The 7,859-nt window shown below is 42.4% G+C and overlaps 1 pseudogene; it reads left to right on the plus strand.

Moving 5' to 3' along the window:
- The first annotated feature begins 744 nt into the window (after positions 1-744).
- Positions 745-1,254, plus strand: LOC100950814 (annotated as a pseudogene).
- The last annotated feature ends 6,605 nt before the right edge of the window (positions 1,255-7,859 follow it).

Consider the following 7,859-nt stretch of genomic DNA (forward strand, 5'->3'; position numbering starts at 1 on the left):
CTTTTCAAAACAGAGCTTCTCCAGCTGGCCTTAGAGATAGAAAGCACAGAGCTAGGGTGTGAACTGCCTGAGAGGTCCACAATGAACAGCTAGCAAAAAAACGAGGACCATAGTCACACAGCCACATGGAAATGAACCCTACCAACAATATGAATGAGTTTGGGCCCACACCTGGAGGGAGCCATGTGAAACCTGAACAGAGGATCCAGAGTTCTGACCAATAGAACCATGAGATAATATGCTTGTGTGGTTTCAAGCCTCTAAATGTGTGCTAATTTGTTACATTGCAACAGAAATCTATAATAAACCATCTCAAAGGATTACTTTGTAAATGAGATAAATACCAATAAGTAAAACATAAGTAACCAAAGTGATCACTGTACCATGTGGCACAGCTGCTGTGCTCCTGTCTCCAGTGAATATAACATAAAACAAAACATGGGAAAAAATAAAACCTACAACACTTTTTAAATAAGAGAGCAGGTGTAGTCAACTTTATCTGGGAGTTGACTTATCCACCTTTAGGATATTTCAAGGAAAAAGTAGAGCAGAAGCCCTCTCAAATAGCCAAACATGGTCTCCCAGAATTTGGAAATCTATATTAGAACAGTAAGTTCCTAATACAATAGTGTCAAGCTCATTTCTGTTAAAGACCCAGGAAATGAATTCAGAGTGTGATACTGTGACCTAATAAGAAAAATATAGCCTTTCCAATCCACCATTGGTGGTGGAACTGCCACCAAGATGCAGATATTTGTAATAACCCTTATGGGGGAAGACCATCACTCTCGAGATTGAACCCTTGGATACAATAGAAAATGTGAAGGCCAAGATCCAGGATAAAGAAGGAATTCCTCCTGATCAGCAAAGACTCATTTTTGCTGGCAAGCAACTGGAAGATGGACGTACTGTGTCTGACTACAACATTCAAAAGGAGTCCACTCTTCACCTTGTATTAAGACTTCGTGGTGGTGCTAAGAAAAGGAAGAAGAAGTCTTATTCTCTTCCACTCCCAAGAAGAATAAGCATAAGAGAAAGAAGGTTAAGCTGGCTGTCCTGAAATGCTATAAGGTGGATGAGAATGGCAAAGTTAGTCGCATTCATCGAGTGTCCTTCAGATGAGTGTGGTCCTGGAGTTTTTAGGGCCAGCCACTTTGATAGACATTATTGTGGCAAATGTTGTCTTTCTTACTGCTTCAACAAACCAGAAGACAAGTAATTATATATGAGTTAATAAAAGACATGAACTAAAAAGAAAAAAGAAAAAAATTTATATTTGGTTGTCCTCTGGCATGGAGCTTCTAAAACCCTCCCACTCCCTGAGTGATAGGGGTAATAGGATCATCTTCTGTTATTCATAGCAAGTCCCTGAATTTCAGTCATACCTAACTTCATGCTGTAAGCCCCTAGATAGCTTCAGTATGGATCCAGCCAAATGGATTAGAAGTTTGGAAATTTCACTCTCCCCCCTACTTTCAGGGAAGGGAAAAGAGCTGGAAGTTGAGTTTATCACCAATGGCCAATGATTTATTCAATCATGCCTAAATAATGGGACCTTCATTAAAACCCTAAAAGAAGGGGTTGTGGGTGCAGTGGCTCATGCCTGTAATCCTAATACTCTGGGAGGCCAAGGAGGGTGGATAGCTTGAGCTCATGAGTTCGAGACCAGCCTGAGCAAAAGCAAGATCCTTGTTTCTACTAAAAATAGGAAAACTGAGGCAAGAGGATCTCTTGAGCCCACAAATTGGGTATTGCTGTGAACTACAATGTCACAGCACGGCGCTCTACCCAGGGTGACAGCTTGAGACTCTGTCTCAAAAAATAAAGGAAGTGTTTGGTAGAGCTGTCAGGGTGGTGAATTCATCTACATGCTTGGAGAGTGGCACATTCCAACTTTACAGGGACAGAGGTGCCTGTGCTCTGAACCTTTCTGTCCCCCACCCTACATGTCCTGGAGGTTCATTTGCATCCTTTGTAATATCAATCTGAAATAGTTGAAAGGGTCAGCATCTTGTTTTCAAGAGTTTACTCAGGGGAAAACCTGAGAATGGCCATTCTAGGACACATAGACTCCAGAGAAATGGGGCAAAGTATCTTGTTTATGTAGGAAGAAGACATTTAACAGGATTACAATATCTTCAGTACAAAGCTGGTTTAAGAGTTACAATGAATTACCCACCAATGCAGTGGATCATGCCTGTAATCCCAGCACTCTGGAAGGCCGAGGTGGGTGGATTGCTTGAGCTCAGGTGTTTGAGACCAGCCTGAGCAAGAGCGAGACACTGTTTCTAAAAATAGCCAGGAGTTGTGGTGGGTACCTGTAGTCCCAGCTACTCAGGAGGCTGAAGCAAGAGGATCGCTTGAGCACAGGAATTTTAGGTTGCTGTGAGCTATGATGCTATAGCACTCTACTGGGAGCAATAAAGTGAGGTGAGACTCTGTCTCAAAAAAAAAATAAAAGAAAGAAAGAAAGAAAGAAATAGTGATGGGTTCCTGTAGTCCCAGCTCCTTGTGATCGCTTGAGCCGAAGAGTTGGAGGTTGCTGTGAACTATGATGCCTTTGCACTCTACCCAGGGCAACAGAGTGAGACTCTATTTCAAGAAAAAAAACCAAAGAAAGAAAACAAAAGAGAGAGTTACCATGAATTAATTCATTTGTTTTCTTTTCTTCTAAGCTGGTTTTCATTTCCTTTTCAATTTAAAAGAGTACATTTAGGGGCAGCACCTGTGGCTCAAAGGAGTAGGGTGCCAGCCCCATATGCCGGAGGTGGTGGGTTCAAACCCAGCCCCGGCCAAAAACTGCAAAAAAAAGAGTGTATTTAACATTCTTAAGACAATGTGATCACAGGAAGTCTGAGTGAGAAAGGTAAGAGGAAGGTTAATCTCTAAAGATCAACATTGGATAAGGAAGGGGTCTTCCCTGGTGCCTTTCAGTTCTTTACAACATTTTACAAAACAATGCAGATAAGGAAAAGAAACAGAAGTTCAGCTACCTAGTCATAGCTATCTGTGGAGGGCATGACTCAGGCCCCATAATCACATTCCTTTAAGGCTCAGAGTAACTGAGAGTTCCAATAGCTTAGATTTTGAATTACTTATTTTTACTATAATAAGCACTACCCTGAGTTTTGTAAGCCATTGTAGCCAATTATCAAGCCCAAAGAGGACAATCAACCCCAATCTAAAGCTAGTCAGTCTAAAGTACAGGAGGCCTGGACTTGTGCTGTCATCTCAGGTGGGGGCAGTTTTCTGGGCTCTTTACTTCGGTGGGGTCTGACCGTAACTTCAAGTAGTTAGTGTCAGAACTGAGTGGAAAATTAGAGAACTAGTTGTTGGTGTGGAAAAACAAACACATTTGATGACAGGAGTGTTCTGGAGGTAGAAAAGGATCATAGTAGTAGCACAGAGAGTTAATTCAGTTATTCATCTGGCAACTAGTTGAATCGCCTTTATGAAGCAGCCCCTGTGTTGAGAGTACTGGAAATGGAGAGGGGACCAGAGAGACATGGTCCTACCTTTTTGTAGGGATTTGGAAGGAGAGACAAAGAATAAAACAAGTTAATACACAAATATATTTTTAAAAATTAGTATCTGAGAAGAGGTGCTAAGATAGGAAATAGAGAATTTTGAGCTGGGACAATTAGGGAAGATTTATCTGAGAGGTGATATTTGGGCTGGGATGTAAAGAATAAAAAGAAGAAAGGCTTACAACAAAAGGGTGGGCATGGTGGCCCATGCCTATAATCCTAGCACTCTGGGAGGCCAAGGGGAGGTGGATCGCTTTAGCTCCTGAGTTCGAGACCACCCTGAGCAAGAGCAAGACCCTGTCTCTAAAAAATAACTGAGCATTGTGGCAGGTGCCTGTAGTCCCAACTACTCAAGAGGCTGAGGCAAGAGGATTGCTTGAGTCCAGGAGTTTGAGGTTATTGAGAGCTATTACGCCACAGCACTCTACCGGTGGCAAGAAAGTGAGACTCTGTCTCCAAAACAACAACAACAACAACAACAACAACAAATAGGAATGAAGATTCCAGACAGGAGAAGCAAGCCCTAGAGGTCTGAGGCAAGAAAGAGCCTGTCTGTTTCTAGCAGCTGCATCTCTCAGATCAACGGGTGCGTGCCTGGGTATTCAAATGTGTTCACACACACGCAAGCACCGGTTTCCCAATTCATGATCTCAGCACGCTAGAGTCTAACTCAGTATAGGTCCAAGGCAGCGTAGCATCCAAACCACACTGAGTCCTGTCATGAGTAAGCCAATGAGAGTCACTTTTTCCATGGCCACAGAAAACACCCCTAAACCTAAGCAGCCATTTCGAAAGCAAGAATCTAGAAAGTAGGACAGCATGGCGTGGGACGAATCTGCCATCAGAACTGGACAAGTCAGAGTCCCTGTGTCATGAGTGTCATCTTCACATATGAAGTACTACCATCTGTCTCCTGCACACCCTCCCAACACACACCCTGCATCCACATGCTCACCTCTGCCTGGGGGAGGCTTTCTACTCTAACACTAACTCTTTCTGTCCATTAAACCATGAGTAAACATTCCCCGGGGCAAATGCCTAAACAAACATCCATCCTCTCCCTCCTCCCAAAAGTTAAATTCCAGTATTTTTAAGGGCTTTCTTTTTTCACTTTCTCTCATTCCTGCCTTCACCACTTAGTGATGTGCCCCATGGTTCTTCCTCTTGTCTTTTTTTCTCCTCCCTTCATTCTCTTCTCTGCTGAAATGCTCCCTGCACCCCTTCGCCCCACCCCATCAGGCCCTGCTGCAGGTAGGATGTAGCATCGCCGGGAGCCAGCAGCCCAGGAAAGGTCCTCCACTGGGGACTTCACTTATTTCTGCTGACACACTGTCTGTATCCCATAGCACAGGCCGGGGTGAGGCAGAGGCAGATAAAGTCATCTGTTGCATCAGTGTTCAGCCCACAAGAGGCAGGAGAAGATGCCCCTCTGACTTCTTTTCCGATTGTCTCATTCAAGGCCCTATGAATGAAGAGTCCGTCCAGGGCACTAGATCAAAGGAATCCAGTGAGTTTCCTTAAATCCTTTCTGGAATCAGATGAAGTATAAGTAAACTAAGAAATAAATGACTACAATTTTATTACTTTTTTTTTGGCATGTCCAAATATAATATTATACATACATGGTCTATAGTGGACTTTTATTTCACATAGTAGACTATTTCACATAGTCTATCAGATGTTTTTATTTTTAAAAATAAAATATTTTTGTTACAAATGGCAGGATGATAAAGGTCTCACCAACTTTCTATTTTGAGCTAACTTTCTAATTTTCTATTAAGAATGATTTTTTGGCGGGGTAGATAGAATCTCATTTTATAACCCTTGGTAGAGTGTCATGGCTTCATAGCTCACAGCAGCCTCAAACTCCTGGGTTTAAGTGATTCCCTGGGCTCAGCTTTCTGAATAGGGACTGCAAGGACCTGCCACAATGCGTAGTAATTTTTAGAGGTGGATCTTGCTGTTGTTCAGACTGGGTTTTGAGAACAATTTTTAAAATTGATGTCTATGATCACCATCAATTCATACTTTAATGCCCTAAATCAGGAAACTTATAGCGTCAGTATAAAAAGTCTTGTAAATTAAATTGTTAATTAGATTATTTTTCTTAAGGCATGTAAATTAAATTGCTAATTACATTATTTCCATCTTAGATTAGCATCTGTGAGCCAGTAGTTTAAAGATGAGCGCTTTGGTGGCACGTAACTAAACATTTGTAAGTGGAGATTTCAGACAACTGTGTCCAGGTGCCCCAGTTATGGGGAATCTTTCTCCATGTGTCTTGATTTCATCATTTTTGTGGTGACTTCATTTTCACAGTCTCTCTCCGTGAGTTGAGATGACCATCAGCACCTTTGAGTTTATATTCTCCCAGCTGTTATAAGACAACATTACAACAAATTTGAAGATCTTAATTGGCATTTATTTGCAATTCTAGAATTGGATGACAGAATATAGCATTCTCTATAACTGGTGAGTAGAGGAAGTTGGCTTTATAGGCAGAAAAGGGCTGAAGAAAGCAGAAACAGAGAACAAAAAGCAGGTCAGTCATTTCTTTTTTTTTTTTTTTGAGACGGAGCCTCAAGCTGTCCCCCTGGGTAAAGTGCCATGGCATCACAGCTCACAGCAACCTCCAACTCCTGGGCTCAAGCGAGTCTCCTGCCTCAGCCTCCCAAGTAGCTGGGACTACAGGCGCCCGCCACAACGCCTGGCCATTTTTTGGTTGCAGCCGTCATTGTTGTTTGGCAGGCCCGGGCTGGGGATTCGAACCCGCCACCTTAGGTGTATGTGGCTGGTGCCTTAGCCGCTTGAGCCACAGGCGCCAAGCCCAGGTCAGTCATTTCAAAGTTACTTTCCTTGTAAAGGTTAAATCAGAGAGGACTTCCTTATCATGCCTCTTAAAACTGGCCTCTTTGGGGATTTGGCTATTATCTCTTTTCTGCTTTCTTTCTTTTTTTCTTTTTTTTTAGAGACAGAGTCTCATTTCGTTGCCCTCGTACAGTGCTATGGCATCATAGCTCACAGCAACCTCCAGCTTTTGGGCTTAAGCAATTCTCTTACCTCAGCCTCCCAAGTGGCTGGGACTACAGGCATGCACCATCATATCCAGCTAAGTTTTCTATTTTTAGTAGAGATGCAGGCTCTTTCTTGCTCAGGCTGGTCTCCAACTCTTGACCTAAACTGATCCTTCTGTCTCAGCCTTCCAGAGTACTAGGATTATAGGCATGAACTATTTCACCCAGGCTGTTTTATTTTATTTTTAATTGACATGTAATAATTGTGCATATTTATGGGCTACAATGAGGCTTTTTTGGTTTTTGTTTTTTTTTGAGACAGCGTCTTACTCTGTCATCCTGGGGTGGAGTACTGTGGAGTCTTGGCTCATAGCAACCTCAGACCCTCAGACTCCTGGGCTCAAGCAATCCTCTTGCCTCAGCTTCCCAAGTAGCTGGGATTACAGGCATGTGCCACCATGCCTGGCTAATTTTTTTATTTTTAGCAGGGTTGGGGGTCACTCTTCCTCAGGCCAGCAATCCACCCACTTCAGCCTCCCAGGGTGTTAGGATTTTATAGACTCGCCATGCAAGGCTTACATAGTGAGATATTTTGTTACGTGCATATATTGTTTAATTATCAAATCAGGGTAATTAGCAAATCTATCACCTCAAACATCTATTATTTGTTTGTGGTAGAAACATTCAGAATCTTTTCTTCTAGTGATTTTGAAATATTCAATGCAATATGTTATTGTCTTTTTTTTTTTTTTTTTGAGACAGAGCCGAAGCTGTCACCCTGAGTAGAGTGCTGTGGCATCACAGCTCACAGCAACCTCCAATTCCTGGGCTTAAGTGATTCTTGCCTCAGCCTCCCAAGTAGGTGGGACTACAGGTACCTGCCACAATGCCCAGCTATTTTTTGGTTATAGTTGTCATTGTTCTTTGGCAGGCCCCAGGCTGGATTTGAACCCACTAGCTCAGGTGTATGTGGCTGGCGCCTTAGCTGCTTAAGCTACAGGTGCTGAGCCACAATATGTTATTGTTAACTAACACTCTACTGGGCAATAGAATATCAGAACTTATTTCTTCTATCTATCTGCATGTTTATCTCCATTGAATTGGCCAACCTCTCCCCAGCTCCTCCTCCCCTTCCCCTCCCAGCCTCTGGTAAACACTTCTCTCTACTTCTGTGAGTTCAACTTTTTTAGATTTTACGTATGAGTGAGACCACTCAGTATTTGTCTTTTGGTGTCTGGCTTATTTCACTTAATATTATGTCCTCTAGGTACATCATATTGTTTTTTTGTTTTGTTTTGTTTTTTACTTTTTTTTTTTT

The sequence above is a fragment of the Otolemur garnettii genome, unplaced genomic scaffold, assembly GCF_000181295.1.
Source record: "Otolemur garnettii isolate 467f Iridium unplaced genomic scaffold, OtoGar3 scaffold00021, whole genome shotgun sequence".
NCBI classification, from domain to species: domain Eukaryota; kingdom Metazoa; phylum Chordata; class Mammalia; order Primates; family Galagidae; genus Otolemur; species Otolemur garnettii.